Genomic DNA, 24,343 nt, shown 5'->3' on the forward strand with positions numbered 1-24,343 from the left:
AACCTCAGAGTCCGCGTAATCAGTACCTACTCTGTAACAGGCTCTCAGCCTCATTTTAATAAGATTGCACCCTCTTGTTCAGGTAATTTGTAGTGAGATTAAGTTATTCCAAGGTACAATCATACTAACATATAATATATATTAAATACATATATTATATATATATATATATGTGTGTGTGTGTGTGTGTATATATATATATATATATATATATATATATATATAATATATATATATTATATATAATATATATATATATTCAAATACCAGGTGCGTCAGGTATACGTCGTTCACTTTTACCTAAGATGCACTCAAGCGCTTCCTGGATATTCAGTGTTCTCAGTGTCTTCTCTTTCTCAAATCTACCATTTTCCAATTACGCAAGTGGACTTTTCAATAAACTGTCGTCCTCCATTTTTTCCAAAAAGACCGAACCATCTCAAAACACTAATCCATCCTTTCATCTAGTGCAACCTTTTTCATCACTTTTATGTATTGCACATGTCTTACCCTCCCAAATCTTCATACACCATATAATCCACGGAAAATGTTTATCTCGGCACCTTCTATGTCGTCTCATTGACATTCCACATCAAGAAAATTGCCTCAATAATTCCTTCATAGATTTCTAACATGACCTTCATAAATGACCCATGCCTTTTCCCAGTCGTTTGCAAACACCCTGCTACCTTCCATGCATCACCTATTTGTGACTCACTTCTCCTGGCATCCTATCATCATCAAACATAGGCACTCCTGAATGACTGTATGAATCAATCACTTCCATTCTTTCACCATCCACATGAACATTCATTGTTCTTATTTCATGGTTAAGTTTACTCTCATAACCTTACTCTTCCTCATATTTATTCTCTTCTGTTAAACACCTTCAAACACTTTCACTAGTTTCTACATTTTCTCTTCACTATACCCAGTTTTTAAGGTATCATCAGCAAACACTGATCACTCCATACTCCACTCAGCACTTTACACCTACAGCTAATCTCCATTCTCTAATTTTTAATATCACCTTTCCTTAGCACGATTCCATCCATAAAGACATCGAACATCCATGAGATGTAGGATTCAAACTTAACTCGGCATTCACTTTCTCACAATGCCAAGTTCACTCTTTCTTAATAGATGCTTTGCTTCCATCTTAAGAAATTTTAATCAGTCACCACTATTTATTTCTTATCTTTATTTTAGGTAAGACTTGATAATTGTAACTTATGCGCATGCAAACCAAGAACCTGATATATCTTCAGCAAGACTGACTTGTTGGATTATATTTGATATACTCTTCAGGTTCATTAAATTTATCATTAAACAGAGACAATATTATTAATTCCTCAAAGAAAATAGCATAAAAAAACGTTAAATATTGATAACATCCTGGGTATTTACCAAGAATGAAAATGTCCAGAAAAGCAATATAATCTAATGAATACATGCCTCCTCAGACCTTCATTATTTTCGTGAGTAATGGAGATGCTATGCCTCCTTTTACTAGAGTAAAAGAAAAGCGAATTCGGAATTTACTCTTCCAAGTGAAAGAAGCGGGAAGGGAGGAGAGAGGAGCGTGGCATTACCCAATTACTTCTGGTCTGTTAGAAACATCCCAGGGAAAGTTATCACTTTAATAGCGTCCTCGTCTTAGGAAGCCTTTGAACTCGTTCCATTTTCCAGGATGTTGTACTAAGCTGTTGGCTGGAAAGCGTTTTCATTCTCAGTTATTTTACTTGTCAGTTTTCGTTGCTGTCCTCCGAAATACTTTTATCATTCTCTCTCTCTCTCTCTCTCTCTCTCTCTCTCTCTCTCTCTCTCTCTCTCTGAGTAATTAGCAATTAGCGAAACTAATATTAATGAAATCTTGAATAATTCAACACATTATACACTTTCAGCATATAATGTACAGCAGACGATTCTTGTAATATGTTCAATGGCTTTGAAAAGCTAGTAAAAAAATGTAAATGAATGAATATAAGACCTCTCGAACTGAGAAAGTCGACAGCCTGGCATATTTACTCCATAACCAAGAAAAAACTTGAAAAAAAAAATCACCACAAATAGAGGGAGAATATAAAGAAATAATAAGCAAAAAAAAAAAATTAGGGTAAAAAAATAGACCAAGACAGTATACGAATAATTAAAATTACGGTAAATTTATATACTTGAATAAATCACTTATTTTCGGCGCCGATGACCATCGAGGTTGTAGTAACGAATCAGTGGAGAAAAAACCACGAAAGGAAAAAACACCACCAAAGAAAACTGGAAGAGAAGAGGGACGCTGGAGCTCGGGCAGTGATAAAAAACTGACCGATTTCCCAAGTATTCCGACGCACTTTATTGTTTTCGAACCTGGGGATTCCAGACGGATCCTTTTTTACATGGAGGGTGACGGAGGGCTGCGGAAAAGTGGATAAAATGACGTGTGTGTGTGTGTGTGTGTGTGTGTGTGTGTAACAGAGCGGTTTACTTCTTACAGCGGAAGAGTAAAATAAATGACTGTATTTAAAGAACTATTAATAGTCATGGCAAGGAAGGAATATGAGATCTATAATTCAGTTGTCTGGAATTAACGATAGGCTCTAAAACCCCATTATTTTGATTAACCACATTCATATAAGTCAAAATGATATGCACATTACATATATATATATATATATATATATATTATATATATATATATATTATATATATATATATATACATCAGCTTAAAGAGCAATATAACCTTCACACCATGGGTGTACTCTAGCTCTAAAAACTAAGGAAGATCTTTAGAAAATAATAGGAATTGAGTAGTCATTTTGCACAATGAATATATATATATATATATATATATATATATATATATATATATATATATATATATATATATTTATATACATATACATGTATATATAACTATTTTTATATATCAATCAGTCAAAAAACTTGTATGACGATAAGTTCTTAAATAATTCAACATCCATCTACACAACTTATCTAGGAATTAAAACAATGTTTATTACCATGGAGCAGTCATAATTAGTATCTTAATAATTCAATGTATCCAGGAATAACTGCGAACAGATCTTTTTGAATATTGATCAAACCAGGCTATACATTTCCCGGAGGCAAGCAGCCACACGCAATCCTAAACGAATTAAATGCAGCCATTAAAGACAAATAAGACTTATGGAAGCTGCAGCTTTAATGCCTAAGGACAAAGGCAAGAAAATAATTACCCCAATTAACAGCTGCACTTGGCTTATTGATTCGCGATGACCTTGGAATGCTTATGTAAACACTGCTTTCCTTGACGACTTTATTTAATTTAGTCGTTATTCAAATGGCGTTTGACTGATGCCTTTCATCTGGTACATAATAACCCCAGAATCCTAGGAACCTGCATTACTCATTTGTAGGTTAATTAACCGGATATTATTATAGCTCTATATTAAAAGCACCCGGCTGTTTGCAAGAGCAAAAAAGGAGATCATTTCGATAAGCACTCTGACATTTCGCAGTAAAGATGCGAGGTCTCTTATTCTCCTACTAATATGACGGCCCCTGCTGGTTTCCATCTGAAATACGGTCCTCACAGGAATTGCTTGATACGTTCGTCTTCGTTCGCCCGCAGTTTGTGTAGTATGAGGAGATTAAATGGATTAAATGGGGTGCACTTTCTATTTTTCAATGAAGCATTATTTTTCTCTGAAACGCTTTTAATTTCCTTTCTTGCACTTCTTTCTCTTGCAGTCAAAGAATGTTTGTTATGAACTTTTGCAACGTGAACTCTACCTCGCGCCTTTATCTCACCGTGTGCAATTATCATTATGTTCTCTTGAAATGAGATTTCAAGACCTGTAACCAGAGATGGAAGCAGCAACATTATCATTAGTTTTAAAAACAAAACACTTTTCCCGTTCCGAGTAAAATTTCCTAATCTGACAGCCAAAATAAAATTCTTTACGGTACAGACATTTCAGACTCCGTGAACTAATGTACCATTAATCTTTGTCTCTCCATATAAAAAAAACAATTCTGAAGTCATTTATATCATGCATAATATCTCTGCATAATGACCCGAAAGTCACCCATGCGTGACATCGTCCAAGCTTCTAATGTCTGGTCCTTTGCTGAACCTAATACTCTTTTTAAGCTAATATTTCAATGCAGTCAAAATCCTCTTATACTAGTACAGTCTCTGAACTAACTTTAACATAAAACCTTTAAAAGTTCTAACCTTTCTTCTGAATCCACATTTAGAAATGCTAACTGAAAACTGAATCATAGGAAAAAATCTATGCAGTTCATTACCTAGGTTTTTTTTTTATTACATTATAAAATACACAACACTCGAGGCGGCATACATAGGCTACAGATAAAATAATGAATACTTCAGCTACTGCATCGATAATTGGGATCCGATAACATACAAAAGACTTGCAATTAGCAAGGCACGCGTATATCTAAAACACTCGTGCCATTTTCAGCAAATAAACATGATGCATTAAAGCAGACCTGACCCAGATATCACTTGGGTTCCAGACTCGAAAGAATTGAAGAGTTCCACTGCTACGAAATAACCAAAGGGAGTTAACGTCACCGGCCAACCTTTTCCGAAAGGCTCATACGGCGGAAATGTCAATGACGCTTTTAGGCCTCAATCCTTTAATCTAATGAGTTCGCCGGTGCTGGAGGCTGAGAGAGAGAGAGAGAGAGAGAGAGAGAGAGAGAGAGAGAGAGAGAGAGAGAGAGAGAGAGAGAGAGAGAGCATCAAAGCAGTTACAGTTTCGTGCTCACAGGATATTCAGACAATTACGTCGTTACTTGCATTTCTCCGGAACAATGTATTTACATTTCGAAAAGATTAATGGCTAGCTTTTGCATTCTCTTTGGAATAGTGTTTCTGAAATATATACGAATGTATCTTATATATTCAGTTACATTTATTCAACATTAAGTCACTCAAGGTGTTTAAACCAGTCTTGTTCAGTTTCTCAGTCCAATTAAGGGAAAGGCGAGCCATTTAAATCTCATCTAATCTGATAATCATCTAGTTATAACGGCATATGTTTCAATGCTCAAAACGTTCATAACATGTGTATTTATACTGTATATGAATACACAAATACAGTTAATTAGATTGTACCCGGCCATATTTGCATCTGGATGAGTTTTTTTTTCCCGGTCACATCACATTACTTCGATGAATTATCCACCACTCTATTACATATCACAAGGGTTCACTCATCATGGATGATGGGATAATTATTTTCAATACATAAATTATCCAGCGGTCTTCAATATACCAGCGTCCAAGTCTCGTTTTCTCGAATCATGCCGCAGATTTATTTAATATGTTTTATACAACCCACGTGTACACGGACGTTGTAATACATGGTCGTAAGTTACTTAAAACTATCTGGAATATTACGTTATCTTACAACTGAACAGAAAATATGGGTTTAATAGGTTCTGTTACGGAAAGCTTGGTGCACTGTTATGTACTTGAGAAAGGCAGAAACAAGTTTGAACGGAATTTCTTTAGCTGTGCAAGAAAGGCTACGATAAAAAGGTAATATAATAGGTGTGCACATATGCGCATAATGGTCTACCTACGTAATCAGTCTGACTGAAATCGCAATAATCATGTAAAATGGATAGCGATGACAAGGTAGGCGTGACAGACTATCCCCTTTCAGACACGTCGATGCATAAGGACTACCTTTGCACCATGATAAACTCTAATCTCTTCAATCAGGCAGGACTTCACCTACACCTATCAACTTTCGTTTACTTTTGTGCCTTATTTGTCTGATAGGAAGATGTTCAAATAATCTCCCGTCAAATGCATTTACTTTTGTGCCTTATTTGTCTGATAGGAAGATGTTCAAATAATCTCTCGTCAAATGCATCTATGCATGCTGGACTACCTTTTTTTTTTACCCTGTTTGACTGAAATCTTTTCAAACAATCCGAGCTCTATTCATGTTCTACTGGATTATGATGGTTTAAATTTGTACCAAGTCCGACTGAAACCCTTCAACTAGATGACAGACAAACAGATGGCTAATCTCCTTTAAGAATGACGGTCTGTGTACTTTTGTACCAACACTGGAATACCTTCTTTTCAACTATGTAGGAAGTGTTCTGATGGTCAGGTAAGCGTAACAGTCACATGACAGACAGACGGGTAAACTGATTGAAAAACTTTAGCTTCCCAACTTGCCTTTGTCAAGAAGTAACTAATAAAAAAAAAATACTCATAACGAGACTGAAATTAAGAGACCTTGAAAACTTTAGGGCGAAGATCCCTTGTCACATGACTGACCAAAGAGCCAAATCGCAAAAATGATGTCTCTCACCCTGATCTCTTGACACCAAACATTAATAATATGGCGATCTTCATAAGTGGAATCTAAGTCGAAGTTATTAAATATTCACAAGTTATCATTCCCTAAAACAATATCCTATCTAGGTCAGGGAAAACGGGAAAAAATCTGGCTTTTGGAATATCTTTAATAACATAAAAACGTGTCAACAGTACATTGGTGTAACCTTATTTCATATTATACGGCAATTAAGACTGGGTCTTAGATTGTGGAGAATGTACGTTCATTTCATTTAAAAAAAATAAGACATACATATATTATACACACACACACACAACTACACCCACACAGTTTACATATCGTATGTTATGTAATGGTTTCTTTTAATACTGCATTCGGAGCCTCTCGACATCCACAGAGTTTAGTAATGAACTCAAAACATTAATTTGTTGTTAATTACTACAGCTAGAAGTGGTTTTCAGGTTTATCAGTTGCTGATCTACGCCCAGAACTTATGCTTGAGCACGGTCCAGTGTATCTGGACCGTGTGCTTGAGATAGTCTCAAATCATGCGCTCTTTGCCCACGCACAATTGTACATAGCTTTATGTGTGTGTATATATATATATATATATATATATATATATATATATATATATATATATATATATATATATATATATTATAGGTAGGAACTGATGTCTTAGTGAATTACATGATGTGTGAGCTTCTCTGGCTTGGAGACAGAGAGCACCTAGAGATAGCCTTCGTGAATGAAGGAATTTGATGTGTGCATAATTGGTGGCTGTTCGAGCTGTTGCCACGGGCGATCTTAGGGTGTGGTGGATGTGTACATTCGTTTGTACGTGCATAACAGGTCCGGCCGTTCAAGACACTAAGAGAAAAGCACACATTCCTTTGGGTTAGGAAGGAAGACGGTTCCGAGGACACCAGGGGCACGGCCCATCTCAAAAAGGTATGGCACATATTTTAATGACTTAGAAATAGTTGCCTTTGAAAAGAGAGAAGTGTGAAGTGTATACATTTATTTAACATCGTGTAGTAGGGAATATAATTAATATATCTCTTTGTTAAAGATAGGTCCCATATCATTGTTCTAGAAACGGGATTCTCTAAGCCTGACAATTGAAATGTAGCAGTTGACAATTTGAGACTTTGTGGTGATTATTTAAGACTAATCCAGGAGAGTGGAATGATAATTTACAGTTCTTTCTGGGGGAGACTTGAGTTTTTTAAACATGACTTATTAATCATTTTGTTCCATTTTATGTTCATCTGCTTTGGGTAATGAATAGCATATTTTTGTATTTATGTGAGCTTATTAGCCCAGTTGACAATGTTTGGAGAGAGAGGGTGCCCACTACCAACAGGTAAGAATTGTCATTTGTGTAGTTTTGTTGGGGGGGGGGGCGTTATAGTTATTGGTGGCAGCATTTAGGAAGCTTTTTATACATTTTATAGGCTGTAGGTATGCTGACGAAGAGACTGGTGACTAGTTAGACATATATTTTTTAGTAGGAAAAGGGGTTATAATTATGTCACAGGCGACTCGGGGTTCTTTTTGCTGATTCAATGGTTTGATGTTCGAAGCGTCGGGTCTCTCTCTGCTTCTCAGATAGCTTTAGCCGGTCAGTGATTCATGAAAACTAGTGTCTTGAAATTGTGAGGGAAAAAGTTTAATTTCTGACATATTAAAGTGTTTCGTGAGTGTGGTGAATGGGCTACGCATACGTGAGATGCGTATACGAGTTTGGGTTCCGGTCATGTGAAGATGTGAGTGTAATTTCATTGTCTGTTTCTTTTTTCTCCTCTGTTTTTTTATTCTCTTTTTTATTTGTGATGAATTTGCTCAAAGGGTATTTTTGTTTTGATGTCTCTCGAAATTTGATGGACATTGGGGAGGTTTTTGTGATAATACGATCGAAGTTTTTTGGTTGTTGTGAGTGACGCCCTGAGAGAGAGAGAGAGAGAGAGAGAGATTTGTTGCTGGGCGCTGGGAAGTGTGAGAGGGGGTTAGTTCGCTGAGCAAAGCGCTTTGCACTTTTTTTATCCCCTCCCTGTTTTTTATTTTTTCTTATTTTCGTGTGACCTTGTTCTGCGAACAGCTGTTGTGGGATGTTTACTGGGCGCGGTGCATGCTTGTTTTTTTTGTTATCTTTTATTGGGGGAAGTTTGCAATAATTTTTCTGGATTGGGTTTTGTGTGTATATAAATACATTAATGTTATTGAGGTCGGGAAATCTTATAGAACACAAAAGCTTCCATAAAGAGAGGAAAATGGCGGATGCAAAGGGTACTACGACTCTGCTCCATCATGTCACGAACGTTAGTGCAGGTGTGAGCCCATTCAGGGGAATTGTAGATGGGGTGCTTTCGCAGCCAGTGCAAATCTTTATTGAATGTGTGAATTATTATTTAAGTGCAAAAAACATAACGGATGATATAGAGGAGTTTTAGAGAGGCAAAAGCTTTGCTAAATTTCAATAAAGGTGACCTCTCCCATCGCTGCAGAAGTTTCCAATTTGCAAAATGTCGTACCTGGACTGATTTGCAAGCATTTTTAAGAGCAGCTTATGGCTCAAAGGAACACGGAGATGTGGTGAGGGACCTCAGGGGTCTATATAAGATACGGAAGGGCACAAATAGCTTCTTAGAACATAGTTCAAAACTTTTTGACTCACTGGCAGATTGGGTAGGAAAATTGAAAACATCTAAATGGGTTACAGGAGGTAGTGTCTCACTTGACAATTTACATAAACTGATCCATTTTTCGATGCTCTTGCACAATGTACCGGATGCAATAGTGAATAGCTTTGATGAAAAGATTGAACCTACTTCAGACAAAGAATTACTTCATGCCCAAATTGAGAAACACATGTCTAAATGTCCAACTGTGGATAGTACAATTTTTAATGGGACAGGCCCGAGGAATAGGGTGCAAAGAGACACAGAATTTTCTTCTCCCCGTCTGTGTGCAAAAGTTGAATTTAACTAAAGATCAATCGATCAAAGGCAATAGCAGTTGCGGTTTCAACTGCAATAAACCAGGGCATCCAAAGTAGAGCTAAATATTGTGGAATGTGTAAGAGTGCGGATCACTATTTGCAATCTTGTCCGTCTCAGATACAGAGAGATGCGAGGCCTACACCTCAAAGTTGTGGGAGTTATAATGTGAGGACTTCCCAGGCAGGTCAAACCAGAGGGCAAAGGGATCGGCGAAATTTTTGGAAGGCCGATCAACAAAAAGGGTACAGGTGATTGGTGCATGCCATTGTGGGTCTCGTGGGGGATGCCCACGAGCCCAGACCTATAGTTTATGGAACAGTAGGGGATGTGGATATCCCGATCTTTATAGACACAGGTGCGTCTATAAATTTAATGGACTATAACTTTGTATCAGATCCAATGATTCTTCCATTACCCTTAAACCTCAGAGATGGTGTGTGATGTCCAAGCCCATTAAATACCCTGGGTTGTGTTCAAATACAGTTTACTCTCGGTGACAGAGTACTAACAGAACCATTTTTGGTAATGAAAGGGATTGCGTTGGGCAACAGACTTTTGCTGGGTCATCCTGCGTGTAGGAGACAAAAGATTTCGATCCATGCGGGTGTTAATGGGATAACAGTCGGGATACCTGGTGTTTTTCTTCCTTATGAGGACGTGATTAGAATGGAGGACATGGAGATTATTGAAAAAGGAGATGTGTTTGGTGATACTAATGGTGATGATACGGGAGTTAAGGAGAGTGGTAATATTAAAACCCACATTGGTGATATGGGAAATGATTGCAGGGATTCTATTGGATTTCACGGTGATAACAATTGTGGTGATGATATTATGGATGGGGATACTGATACTAACATTGATGTTATTTCTGATACTAATAATGTTGGTGATGATACTAAGGGTGGTAATGTGTAATGGGGGTGTGGAATATATATATATATATATAATATCATATATATATATATTATATATTACACACGCACACACACACACACATATATATATATATATAATATATATATATAATATCTACATCTGTGTGTGTGTAATAATTTTAATAGCAAGACGGCCTCTTAACCTCTCAAAACAAATTTTTTTTACATACATTGTCACTGCAAAGCCTTCAGATCTAACTTCAAAGACAAATGAAGACTTTGTAGTGACAAGCGTGCCCCCCCCCCAAAAAAAAAAAAAAAAAAAAAAAAAAAACCCCCCCCCCCCCCCCCCCAAAAAAAAAAAAAAAAAAAAAAAAAAAAAAAAAAAAAAAAAAAAAAAAAAAAAAAAAAAGAGCACAGAGTTAGAGAAGTTAAGAGGGCATTGTGGCTATTACAATTATAAATGTATCTGGTAAAAATGACCAGTAGATTCTACATACACACACATATATATATATATATATATATATATATATATATATATATGTGTGTGTGTGTGTGTGTGTGTGTGTGTGTGTGTGTGTGTGTGTGTGTGTGCGTGTGTGTGTGTAAAGGAAACCGGTGGTTCCCAAGTGTGTAGTGGCTTCCCTGATATAATAACCACCAATTACCTTCACTTTCAGCACAGATGAGTATAACAATTAAAAGGCATAAATAAAACGTAGAAGTAAAATAACAATATAATTACAAAATAAACTTTAAGATTCTGATTTACTGTATCAGTACACATTACTTAATTTGTATACATATCTCGGGAGTAGTTGATCTCACAGAAGTTTTCCGGATAACTGACGTGGAAACGTAGTTCGGCTCCTGCTGTAAACTGGTGTATGTTTGTGGCGACGAGACTAGTTTCAGTGTTACACTAGGGACGGTCTTCAACTGCTGTAAACATTCACACGAGTCCATACGGCGCTTATGGTGATTCGAAGCAGCTGACTTGAATGTCATCCAAGTGTCCAACTTGCAACAGATGGGATGCAGGCTTGCATCAATTAAGACACCAACGACGGTAGGGGGAATGGGGCACTACCTCTGTGTGGCTAAAGAAACACATGAATTAGCAATTTAAAAATGAGATGCACTTCAAATGAAATCACTTAATCTAAAACAATTACCAAGTACTATTTCACAGATGTAACTGGTAATATCCCGGGAGTTCACTGTTGCTTGATGAAGCAGAAGCAGAAGAAACTAATTGTCTAATTGAAATGTCATCAAGAGCCAAGAGGCGGCGAAGAAAGCCTCACGAGTCGGCAAGGAAGGTAAAGTAGCGAGAGTAAAGTAGCGACGGCAAGGAGAATAGAGTAGTAGAAACAAGGAAAATAGAATATTAGTAATAGCGTCGTATTCGAAATTAAACATATGAGATAAAAGCGATAATTATTCAAAACAACAGTTTACGAAATAATAATCAATGTAAGAAAGGTATTAAATAAAAATAGTTAAGGTTTACGTATCTGGTTTCAGTCGCACCCACAAGCGTTCAAGGGGCGCCATCTACGAGCGATGGGAAAAACTAAAACATGTATAATTCTAACTACGCACCAATTTCCCAATTGTTAGGGAAGAATTCCCTTACAATATATATATATATATATATATATATATATATATATATATATATATATAATGTGTGTACACACATTAATGTAAAGCACTGCCAAAAAAATCAAAAAAAATTAATTAACACTTAATTAATATCGGAGAGAAAGAACACATCTTTCAAAGAGCAATCTGTACCGAATTCAAGGAACAGGGGAAAAAAGGAAATGAACTGGATTAAATCCAACAAAGAGGGAAGATTATTCACAGAGATACAAAGGATCTCTACCATGTCACTGGCAAGGGAAGCGCATTGATAACGAGACGTTTTGAAAAAAGGGCCAAGGAAAAATACAGAATGAAGACGAGAGGAGTTGAACACAGGTGCAACAGACTGAATAATCAGGTAGTGAAATACTTTTCATAGTACCTTACATCTTATTCTATTCTGTTGTCATTTCTTGTATGCACTGTTGAAAAACTCCTCTGTATAAGATACTTAATTCTAAAGAAATTTAGAGAGAAGCGCAGAATAAACAAAGCACACTGAATAAAAAACATATAAAATAAATCCGTGCCATAGAAATATTACGTAGGGTAATGGAGAACGTCAAGTAAATAATGACTGTTATTCACAAATTTCAAAATACCTTGATATAGACGAGCCAACTGACATTCACCTAAAAAAATCAAATCATACAACGAATGACTACAAATGAAACTCAAAAATGGAGGAACAAAAGAAGGAAAAAGGTGCTCTGGTGTTGACCTTTCATAAGACTAAAGAAAAGTAAATGAATCGAAAACGAATAAAAAAATAAAATGAATGTTACTGAAGCTGCGGCTTGAGAGTGTGAACAGGCACCTAAAAATGAAATGCTAATCCAATCAAAAACAAGAAATAGGAATAGCTTAACGAACCGAGTTGCAAATACAAGTACAAAGCAGAACGGATTAAGAATAAGTTTAACGGCGATAACGAAGTCATTACGAAAGTAATATGATGAAAACGACTCACTAACACAGAAAAATAAATACGACTACCGAGAAGAAAGCTTTGTAGGTCCAACTCCTATTCCCAAAACAAACGGAATCTATTGTTTCCAAACATCGGTGAACCCGAGGTTTTCGGACGCATCTTTCTCGATAGTGAGTGAAGGTTTTAGGGAATACTAATAAAGATGGAGGCCGCTTTGGTCCGATGCATAGATCGGGCTGGAGAGAAGAAGATGAATGATAGGGTATTAAGAGGAATATTAATAGCCACGGGAAGGAACGAGAAAGATACTTGGGGCGATCCGGGAAGTCTCCCTGCAAAATCTGACAAATGATTCCATGTACAAGATCCAGCAATTCATGTCCATAACATGTACTGTTTGTTTAAATATAAATAAATAATATATCTATATGTATACATATATATCACACGCATATGTATGTGTGTATATATATATATATATACAATTTATAATATACATATTAGAAGTATGAACACATGAGCACTGTTTCTCAGAAATAAAAATCTGATACATTAAACGGGGTTCGATCCCGATGTGAGTCAGAAATTCATTTCTTGGAACATGTGCATGTGTGCATTACTTCCAATATTTGTGTGTATGTGTGTGTGTGTATATATATATATATATATAATTCGAGCTACAAATGTCCTTTGATATCTAAATTCGCTCTACCTCGGAATTGATATATTTTCATATATGTACCGAAGGGGCATTTTTTAGTTGATAATAATTTCGTCCCCACATGCGAACGAACCAGCGTCCAAGTGGACGGGAACGAAATCAGGACAGACAGTGACGCTATCAATTCAGCCAACAGAGACGCTATACGTTTACATCGATTCTGACCTTAAAAATCACCCTCGAACTCGGTATTTTTCGTAATTAGAATCTATATGAAACCTCGTCTACCATGTTAGCCAATTCGAACGTTTGACCCACCTAGCCTTTGTTATGAATAATTATCACATCGAACCGTGATATATAAATGAATCACGGTTCGATGTGATAATTATTCAATTCTGAGGTAGAGCAAATTTAGATATTAAAGGACAATTGAAGCTCGAATGATATATAAATGAATCACGGTTCGATGTTGATAATTATCCATATATATATAATATATATATAGTATATATATATATATATATATATATATACATATTATATATATATATATATATATATATAAATATAATATGTATATATATATATATATATATAGATAGATAGATATATATATATATATATATATATATATATATATAGTTATATATATATATATAGATAGAGAGAGAGAGAGAGAGAGAGAGCAGAGACGAGAGAGAGAGAGAGAGAGAGGAGACGAGAGAGAGAGCAAAGTTATAAACAGTGTATCCGTGCACTAAAATATTATGTTGGAGGATAATATATATATATATATATATATATATATATATATATATATATATATATAATATATATACGATTCCCACAGGAAAATTATAGTCAGAAATACAAGCGCTTTTGTCTTTACTCAGACATTATCAAGGAGCTAATGCTCCTTGACAATGTCTGAGTAAAGACGAAAGCCCTTGGATTTCTGACCATCATTTTCCTGTGGGATTCGCTTATTTATGAAGTCACGTGCATCTACTGTGATATTTTAAGCATATATATATTATATATATATATATATATATATATATATATATATATATATATATATATATATATATATATATAATATAAATACTTTGTACACACATATATATATATATAATGCATAATATTACGAACGTCTACATTCAAGGTAATAGGTTGTTTGCTTTCAACAGTAGTTCAACATTACTTGTTTCTAATACAAGTCCAATTAATCACTCGAAAATATCATAAACCACTCACACACACACAATTCAATACAAATAATTAACATAAAAATGTGCCACGAGCGACTAAAAGGAAAAGTTAAAACAAATTAAAAAGGATGATGGTAAAGACCGGCGACATAACGCAAGTTGAATTGTAACACACAAAACATAGTATGTAACAGATTTGCTCACGAAAGTCTACTTACTTTACGGATATCGCCAACCTAAAATGCAATAATATTGCATAACTTCTAACCCCACAGAAAAACGATAACGCTAAAATGCATGACTTACAGTACAATTTAATTGTCAATTACCACAATCAAAGAGCGTCGTCAACTTAAGAAATTTACAAGGCGTGAGGTAACTTTACAATATGCACAAGACAGGGATTACAGAAAACAGGGCTATGAAAGATAATAAGGAAAACTTCAAAACGGCATAGAATATGGAAATAGGGCAACGCATGCTAGCTAAAACCTATTGCATTATCAAAAGTTGTTAATTTTGATAAAAAAAAGCCAATTATAATCAATGGCGGTACACGAACCTAAACTTGTGAGGTCACCAACCGAAGACTATATCTAGACAAAAAACAAACAAACATTTCAAGTTCCGTTTATTGCTATCAGCTAATATTATTGACAACTAACATTTACGAGATCCCTATCTGACCAAGATATACTGCGTAAACATAAAAATTTCCTAATATTGTGAATGTTTTATGCAAACATTACATACATAGTATTTGTATATCTAACAACATAAATACCTTGAAGACGGATGCGCAAGCATGGTTACCTGAAAAAAGAAACATGAAACATTAACGCGTAAGAAAACAATGTAATAGAAGCCCTTACTCAACCCCTAAATATAAATGGTAAATTTTAAACAATTACAAATATTCTATGGCAGCTGCAGCTGAAATATTCCTCACTATAGAGGAATTGCTTTCCTTAAAGAGAATGTTTAATAACGCAAAGGAGAAAAATCTCTCGAACAAACTGCGCCATGAATACAGATTGAGGATTATCATAAGGAAAAATCTAATCTTTCACCTCAGTATACATGACTTTAAATTGTAGACTGATAATGAGATCATTATAATAATGGAAGACAATGATTCGGAATTATGAAAATGAGCGGATCAGGTCACCTTGAGGAGACACCCATACTGCCTAAATAATAGTCATGAAATTCTCTCTCTCTCTCTCTCTCTCTCTCTCTCTCTCTCTCTCTCTATATATATATATAATATATATATATATATATATATATATATATATATATATATATATATATATATATATATATATATAATATATATATATGTGTATATTATATATATATATATAATTTTTATTTATTTGACTGTAGTCCTTCGTGTAAGTTTAAATACTTGTATACCATTTTACCTTATTCGTCCCAATATATATATACATATATATATATATCTATATATATATATATATATATATATATTATATATATATATATATATATATATATGTATGTATGTATGACTCTTGGTCTGGTTTTCTATAAAGATCCTCAAAAGAATCAAAATAAGGACTTACTCGTTAGCCATGTAACTAATGAAGTGCAAATTTCTCACACGTGAAATTTTAAATTTAAATGTACCTTTATCTTTAAAGCTCATTACATTTATATACTAAAATTAGTTTTCTTTATGATCAGTAATAATCTCTGTGACCTTTGCATTATTAATTATCAACTTTACTTTCCTTGAGAATTGGTAGTATTTACCATGAAATTGTCCCTTCTTTAATAAATCATTAATATTTAAACTGGACATGGCGGAAAAAAATTCGATTTTGTAACACTACCCAAGTTTCATTTCTCTTTTAAAACTTTATTCCGTGCTTCAGGCGCCTGCTTATCTATAACATCAAAGATAGCAATGAATGACCACAAGAGGTAGAAGTAGAACAATTACGACTGTTGTTAAATAAACCATACTAATGTACAATCTGATACCTTGACCTAAATATCTATTATCGGGCCGACTTTATCTCTGAAGTCTTTCCTCTACACTTTCCATAAAACCAAATGCATGTTTGACTGTGACTTTCGGTTTCTTTTCTTTTTCCTCCTCCTTCGTCACTTTCTACCCCATTAGCATTTTTCTGGAAAACCAAAATATTTACATTGATTCTCTCGTGCTCTCCGGATCTCTTACCATGAAAAGGAAAAGTTATTTCTGGGCTGACCCACTTACGTCCTTGCAACAACCTCCGAGGCAAAACATGACCCACTTATAAAACGAGCTGGAATAAAAACATTCCTATCCTCCCTTTACATCCATATTCTACAAAGCTAACAACAAAATCATTTTTGATAAGGTGACCCACATACATTGATAGTTTAACGAGACCATACGTTATTATATATAAATATAATAAAACGCGTGAGTGGCTTGGCTTCACAGCACAGATATCGTTATCAAAAAGAATGTATTTCAATGCCTGTGATAGCGACTAGAAAGCAATAATATTTATGGATGTACAAACAGACTGAAAGATATGTATGATTTATAGAACACTGTCAGGGAACAACAATACATAACATCATACCTAACCTAAATATTGTCATTCGATGGTAGAGATATCTATTGTCATGCTTCAATCTTTTTATCTATCAGCTTCAACGATGTAAGAGAGAGAGAGAGAGAGAGAGAGAGAGAGAGAGAGAGAGAGAGAGAGAGAGAGAGAGAGAGAGATTCCTTACTAGGAGTTAGGAGGAACAAAACCTTTTTTTATGATAGGAAGACATTTTTTTTTCAATCTCAAATCTTTTCTTCCACGAGTTTCTTAATTGCAACACATACGACAGTTTTTGAGGACGTTATAGAATACCCTTTGGGCTCTGTATTATAATTAAAGCGTCTGCTTTTCCCCGAGGCTTCTCAGCTTTTGTATTAATTTCATTCACTTTAAACTTAAATTTTTTTTTTTTAACCCCACAACATACGTAAACGTCCATAACACTTTATTCCTTCAACGTTTGGATCTTTTCATGACAATTAAGGGAAAACACTTTTTAATTCAAGGTGTCTTTTAAAGGTATTAGGCTCGTGTGACTCTACTCCTAACTTTTTTTATGCCTACCTTGACTATTTTCAGGCACTTGACCAAAACTATTCCGTCACCAAACTCGTCACTTTTTAGCCAACTATCAGAGGTTCTTTACAACTCTGACTTCTATCCTTCTCTTTGGCATTCAGACTGGAAGCGAGAAACGCCTAACTACTGGGCATCCTAATGATTAATCGGGTGCCAGGAAATTCATTCACATCCAAGAGCTTTTTCAATACTAATAAGTATAACCGGCGAAAAAACCATGTGCAATGCGAAAGAGTCCGTGCCATAAGAAAATCGGCTTTAATTATCAACACCCATTTCAGAATCGCTATTACTTTATTAGGAATCATCACCATCATGCTCCTGATTGTCTAATTTCACGGCAGACTGGAAGCATGTTGATGAGAGGTGGTGATATGACCAACAGTTTTCGGAAGTGTCTCTATGGTATTTCCTTGCTGTTTTTGTCCGATCTCTCTCTCTCTCTCTCTCTCTCTCTCTCTCTCTCTCTCTCGATATGCTTGCCTATTTTGCGTCCATTTCTCTCCATATAGTCAAATCTTAAGTTCCAAGATAACATCCGTCTTTATTAAAGTTAGATAATCCTCTTACTGTATTCTTACTCTCAATTTCATATTGTAAACTAAACTTAGTTTGCCTTAAAATAAAAATCATGAGTAATCAAAACAATGATAAAATTTATCTTTCGGTATTCTTTTGTCATACATTCCTTACTGATTTCCGAGCCAGGTTGAGACATTCCATGTTGAAACATTTGTTCCCATTCGGGTTTTCTTACTAAATATCACATTTCCTCTTATCGTTAATTCTTTTTGTGACAAATCAATATTGAAATTCTTTTGATCATTAGGTATAAATTTCTTAAAATTCTAACGGCATGAGTTCTTTGCCTACTTCACCATTATTTAACAGCTTGATTTTTTATATAAACCTCAAGATAGTCATGACACCGAAAGATATATAATTCATTTCGATTTAATCACGTGCATAAAATGTAATTATATTTCTGAAAATTTATTAACAAATATTATCAATATTTCTAGCAAACTGTTCCATCCTAAATTATCAATGTTTAGTGTATAGTGCCGGTTGAAAAATGGTATTGCAACCAAGAACTCTGGCTTTCTTCCGTGATAGACTCTGCAAATCTTGCCTTACTTTAAACAAGACTATTGACGGATTCACCAACTGAAACAATTTCTAATCAATGTATCACTCGTCTACTATTTACGATATACTAAGAGAATAAATCCATTGCTCAAAGATACATACATAGAAACACACACAAACAATCAAAACGACCTCTTAACATGTCGACTTCTTCACAGTTCCTGAATACGCTTATCACCACAAACCTTGAATCCAGATGAGAGACAAAAGAAGAAACCTTTTCCTTTTCCTATGGGATTCGAAATTACGGACGCTAGTAAGGCTGATGTTCTCACTTGGTGCGCGATGCTGTTATTGCAAGTTAGGCTATTCAGGATAATTATAATTGCTACAGTGACTTCATCTTCATTTACCTTAACCTGGTTTCAGTGCTTACGAAACGAAGCGTATTGTAAATGTATGACTAAACCGAAAAGTTCAGAAATCATTGTGGGAATTTAAAGTACGCACACAAACACAGTGTGCATACACACACAACACACATATGTATATATATATATATATATATATATATATATATATATATATATATATATATATATAACATATATATACATATACATATCTTATTTCCAATTCCCTTTTCTTGAAACATTCGTTATCACGATAACAAACATTTGTTATCACGTTTATTCTAGATATCATTTACAGGCATCGATTTTGATATAAGACATCATAAGCAGCATGAAATTGCTCGCGGTTGAATACCACATAAAAGTCCCAGTTTTTGTCCTCATATTCGAATGTTAAAATAATCAATGTTGACGTTTTTAAAGCAGATCAGTAACCTATGACCTTTGTTAAATAACTTACAAGCATGAAAATTCTTTCTTCATAATAAGGAAAGGTATTCAAACAGCAAAATTATCTGTAAAACTTTGATGTTATTCAAAGACTTGTTTAGGATAATCATGATATCTACATAGCAAATTCTTGTGGGAGATGATTAGTCAATGGCTTTGTAGCAGGTAGGCAGTTCCACATAAAAGGTCAGGGGTTAAAACTGGGAGTAATTAAAACAAGGAGACAAAGTGTTTCCCCAACCTCAGAACTGTAGCTAAACTTTTAATCACCAGAATAAGTGCCTGTGAGTCACATCACATGAGCATCTTCACATTTCACACTCTACATAAGATATATTTTATATTTTAACTCAAATCAGCATCCATGCATCGCAACGCAAATAACTTGAGTATTCTTGAGCTTCATTTATAAATCGGACAAAAACGAGATTCGTTTGTATTAACGGGGTTAATTATCACACTTGAACATTTAATATTTTTCATGTCATGGTCATTCCACAATTCATGGCTTTATTGCACTGAAGGTTATTACCACGCTCTCCTCCTGAATTACTTTTAATTTCCCTTTGTTACTTTGATCTTCCATTATTCATGTATTTACACGACGCCATCACATTTATATCTCAGTGTATTATCCTCTTCATCGCCCTTTTATTGTTTCCCACGCTTCTAATTGCCTGAGACAAAGAACAACTCCAGAATATTATTACTTGATATTGAAAAGTGTTGCAAAATGGAACGAAAAAGAAACAAACATGTTCAATAAAAGATGAAATAAAAGATGAAAGACTGGTAATAAGTATTGCACATGTTCTATTAAGTTATTAACTTAACATTGAAACTAAAAGCCTTATTATCTCGCTATTATTATTGAACAAAGATAAATGGAATGATGGATTAGTTATTACTGTTACAAATGAAGTAATTCATTTTACGATTGATGCTAGCTATCTGACACATACACACCCACACACACACACACACACGTATTTGTATATATATATATATATATATATACATATAATATATATACATATGTATATTTATATGAAAAAGTTCCAGCATTTAAAAAACTGTACTTCCGAAAAAATCAAACTACATATCACCACACACATTATATATATTTATATATATATATATATATATATATATATATATATATATATATATATATATATATATATATATATGTGTGTGTGTGTGTGTACATAATAGAATGACATTTATTAAAAGTAATGCTGCAGATTTCAACTGAACTCGGCTGACATCTCTGTATTCGGTTGAGCTTGGAATATAGGCGAAAATGCCAAGCACTGGGACCTATGAGATCATATAACGCTGAAACGGAAATTGAGATTAGAGGTTTTGAAAGGTGTAACAGGATGAAAAGCCTCGCAGTTGCTCTATGAAACAATTGTCAGAAGAGGGTGGAACGTATGAAAGAAAGAGAATGTGTACAGAGGTACAGTAAAAGGAATAAAAGGGGTTGCAGCTAGGGGGCGAAGGTTCGCTAAATTCAATTATATTCAAGACCTCAGAACTTAAGCAACAGTCACAAATTTAATAATAGTAAAGTCATTCTCTTGTATTTTTCGAAGTGCTGTCACTACATAAAACGGAAGCACTTCACTTTCGTTTATAATTCCTGTGTAATGCTTCTGGTAGAATACTATTCAGGAATTATAATTTTCTCACGTTATAGAATCACAACTTTCGCAAGTTGCATAATTGCAATTTACTTGCGTTACAGAATTCCAATTCTCTCAGGTTATACAACTATCTTTTTAACAGTAATATTTCTTATGTCTGAAATTTCTGAATGTCTGCAATAATTGCGAAATAGGATTTGACTCATTCAAGTCAGAAGAAAAATATGAACACCGACAAAATCAAACGTTCAAAACTCCATTCCGCTACAATTTATTCAAGAATATCTAGCGTCGTATTTCACGCAGGCTGCATGAAAAACAGTCCTCGCTATTGTCATCATCGTAAGCGGTTTTTACAGTAAATTTCTTATTCAGAAAATTCAATATCAAAAACTCAATAATGACATCTTTTTGTAGTATCTGTATCAATACCAATGACCAAAGAATGATTTATATTAGTTTTTATATGATCACATACTCCACTCACCACATTAGGCGCCATCATTCAAAATCTTGACGACAGTTTATGAAAGAGTTATGGCCAATTACGGAAGATCCATGATAACTGAGTTGCTGTTAAGAAGTCGAGATTTGATCGAAGGTTTTCGAAACGACATTTTCGAATGCCTAAGCACGCTTGCCAACTCGCTCCCTCAGCCGTTGCTGGAGTTTACATATATGATCGTGGCTCCAAATTATTCAGGAGTAATATCATCCACTGAACTGGATTCTGAAACGCGTCTTTTATTCACGAGCTAAAAACATGTTACAGTCAATTGGGAATCCGGAGGCTTTTGTCACCTCCAATGTTGATACGCTGCGAATTATTTATTTTTCTTTAAAACACAACTTTTCCGACAGTAAAAGTGGAAAGAAAATATAATGAAATTTATCTCGAGTTTAACAAAGAATCTGTTTTTTACATTTAACAGTTTCTGTAACCAGAGAAATAACATTGACCTAGAATGAATGGCAAACTCAAACCGATAATCCGCAGGCCATTATGATTGCTCATTTACCAAAATTTAGGTTACAAAATAATATAGAAAAGATTGGACGAACTTTCGATGTAAATTAAATGAAGGTAAAGTGTTTGTGTGAGCGCACAAACAGTTGAGGAGACGAATGAAAGAAAAAATATTTCCCGTCCAACAACTCTTACTATCTTTGAACGGCAGAAGTACCTTATAACCTTTCCACGAGGCTTTTCTAATATCTGAGAAACGTAACCATTTATAAGGCATGAGTGAAAAGAGACACGCATTTTCTGAAACCCACATTTCAAAAAGGTACTACAGTACAACAGTTTTAAGAACGGCCTTGTTTACGCTTGAGTAAAAATAGCTAATAAAGTAAGAATATGTGATGAAGGGTGGAAATCTCAGAGAACAGAAGAGAAAATAACCTGGAAAGTGCTGCGGCATAGAAGGTAATTAGTATGAAACAAAATATATATTACCGTTTAGAATCTCCTTCAATACAAGGGGCTGAAAGACATTTTGCCCGAAGAACCCCGCACATCAAATCACAAAATTAGTTTTCTTAATTAAGTAGGACACATCATTTATTATACATAAATTAGTGTAATTACTATTTACTGAAAAGTATACGACGAAGAATGAAAATAAGTTCCTTGGGATATTTCAACGAATGGCAGCGTTCACATAACATAATAGTTAGCCTGAAAATGTTAAATTCCGAGTCCTTTTTTCTACTGTAAGCACTAGACATTACTTCACTGACTTCAGTAAACTGCCATCAATGCGATTATGGTCTCCGTCGCCTAAAATATGTACTATAGTAGATTTGATGTCTAGGCATGTTCCTTACGACGCTCCTGATTGGCTTGGCTGTTTATAAGCCAATCACAGGGCTGGAAACTCCTAGTCTATCTCGAGAGTTCACATAGGCAGGATCTATGTTCCTCCTCTCCTGAGGGATACTTTTGAAAGACGTATCCCTCAGGAGAGGTGGAACATAGATCCTACCCAAGTGAACTCTCTCTCGAGAAAGACTGAGAGTTTCCAGCCCTATGACTGGCTTATTAACAGCCAATCAGGAGCGTCGTAAGAGACAGGCCTAGACATGAAATGAACGGTTGATGTGAATCTACTATAGTATAAGGATTATAAATCTACTATAGTATAAGCATTATAAAAGAATAACAAATTCACTCTCCCAAGTGAAGGAAGAAGAAAGAAATGAGCAGTACCCAATTACCCCTGGTGTTGAGACGCTGAAGGGAAAATTAATGATCACTATGCGAATGTCCCTCTTTTCAAAGCCTCTGAGTTTGTTCCATATTCTACGACTCTCATACCAGCAGCTCTTGTATTATGCTTCTGAGACTACTTTTAGAATTGAGCATTCATTCTTTCCATTCTATTTATATGGTTTAGTTTCCATTCCTTCGCAGTAATGAAAGGTCATTTTGAGATCTCTGAACAAAACTGTGGCCTAAAAAAGGTTCTATAATCTTATTGCCAAAATGCTTATCAGGAAGCGTCTTGAAAAATTTAAAAACAAACAAAATTATATCAAAATACGAAAACTATAAACATGGACATATAAGGAGGAGAACTTTCATAAATTTAGCGCAATTGCATGTTTTTGAAATGCTGTCAGCTTTCCTGTTCTAAAGCTCTCTTTTAGCTACTCTCGGCTTTAATATTGTGAACAGGTTTCATTTATTTAGCATGGGTAAATAATTCACCAGCTGCTCTCAGCTTTCACGAATTTCCTTGTATCAGCTGCTCTCACCTTAATATTCCAAATGGCTAACACACGAAAGAAGTCCATTTTACTATGTTACAGCCTGTTTACTGCAAGTAAAATACTCGTATGATGAGCACCAAGGCATAAATTACAATCTGTCATGTGTACAGTCAAGAGGACA

General features: G+C 34.8%; 1 long non-coding RNA gene across 1 annotated transcript in view; it reads right to left on the bottom strand.

Annotated features, from left to right (window-relative positions):
* Nucleotides 1-11,020: 11,020 nt before the first annotated feature.
* The window catches only part of LOC135206537 (uncharacterized), a 390,471-nt gene continuing 377,148 nt past the window's right edge, over nucleotides 11,021-24,343 (bottom strand). Inside the window, exons 3-4 of the long non-coding RNA XR_010312775.1 lie at nucleotides 15,476-15,504; nucleotides 11,021-11,335 (exon numbers count right to left, since the gene is read on the bottom strand). This is a non-coding gene — a long non-coding RNA (uncharacterized LOC135206537). The remainder of the gene's footprint in view (nucleotides 11,336-15,475; nucleotides 15,505-24,343) is intronic.

The sequence above is a fragment of the Macrobrachium nipponense genome, chromosome 31 (genome assembly GCF_015104395.2).
Source record: "Macrobrachium nipponense isolate FS-2020 chromosome 31, ASM1510439v2, whole genome shotgun sequence".
NCBI lineage: Eukaryota > Metazoa > Arthropoda > Malacostraca > Decapoda > Palaemonidae > Macrobrachium > Macrobrachium nipponense.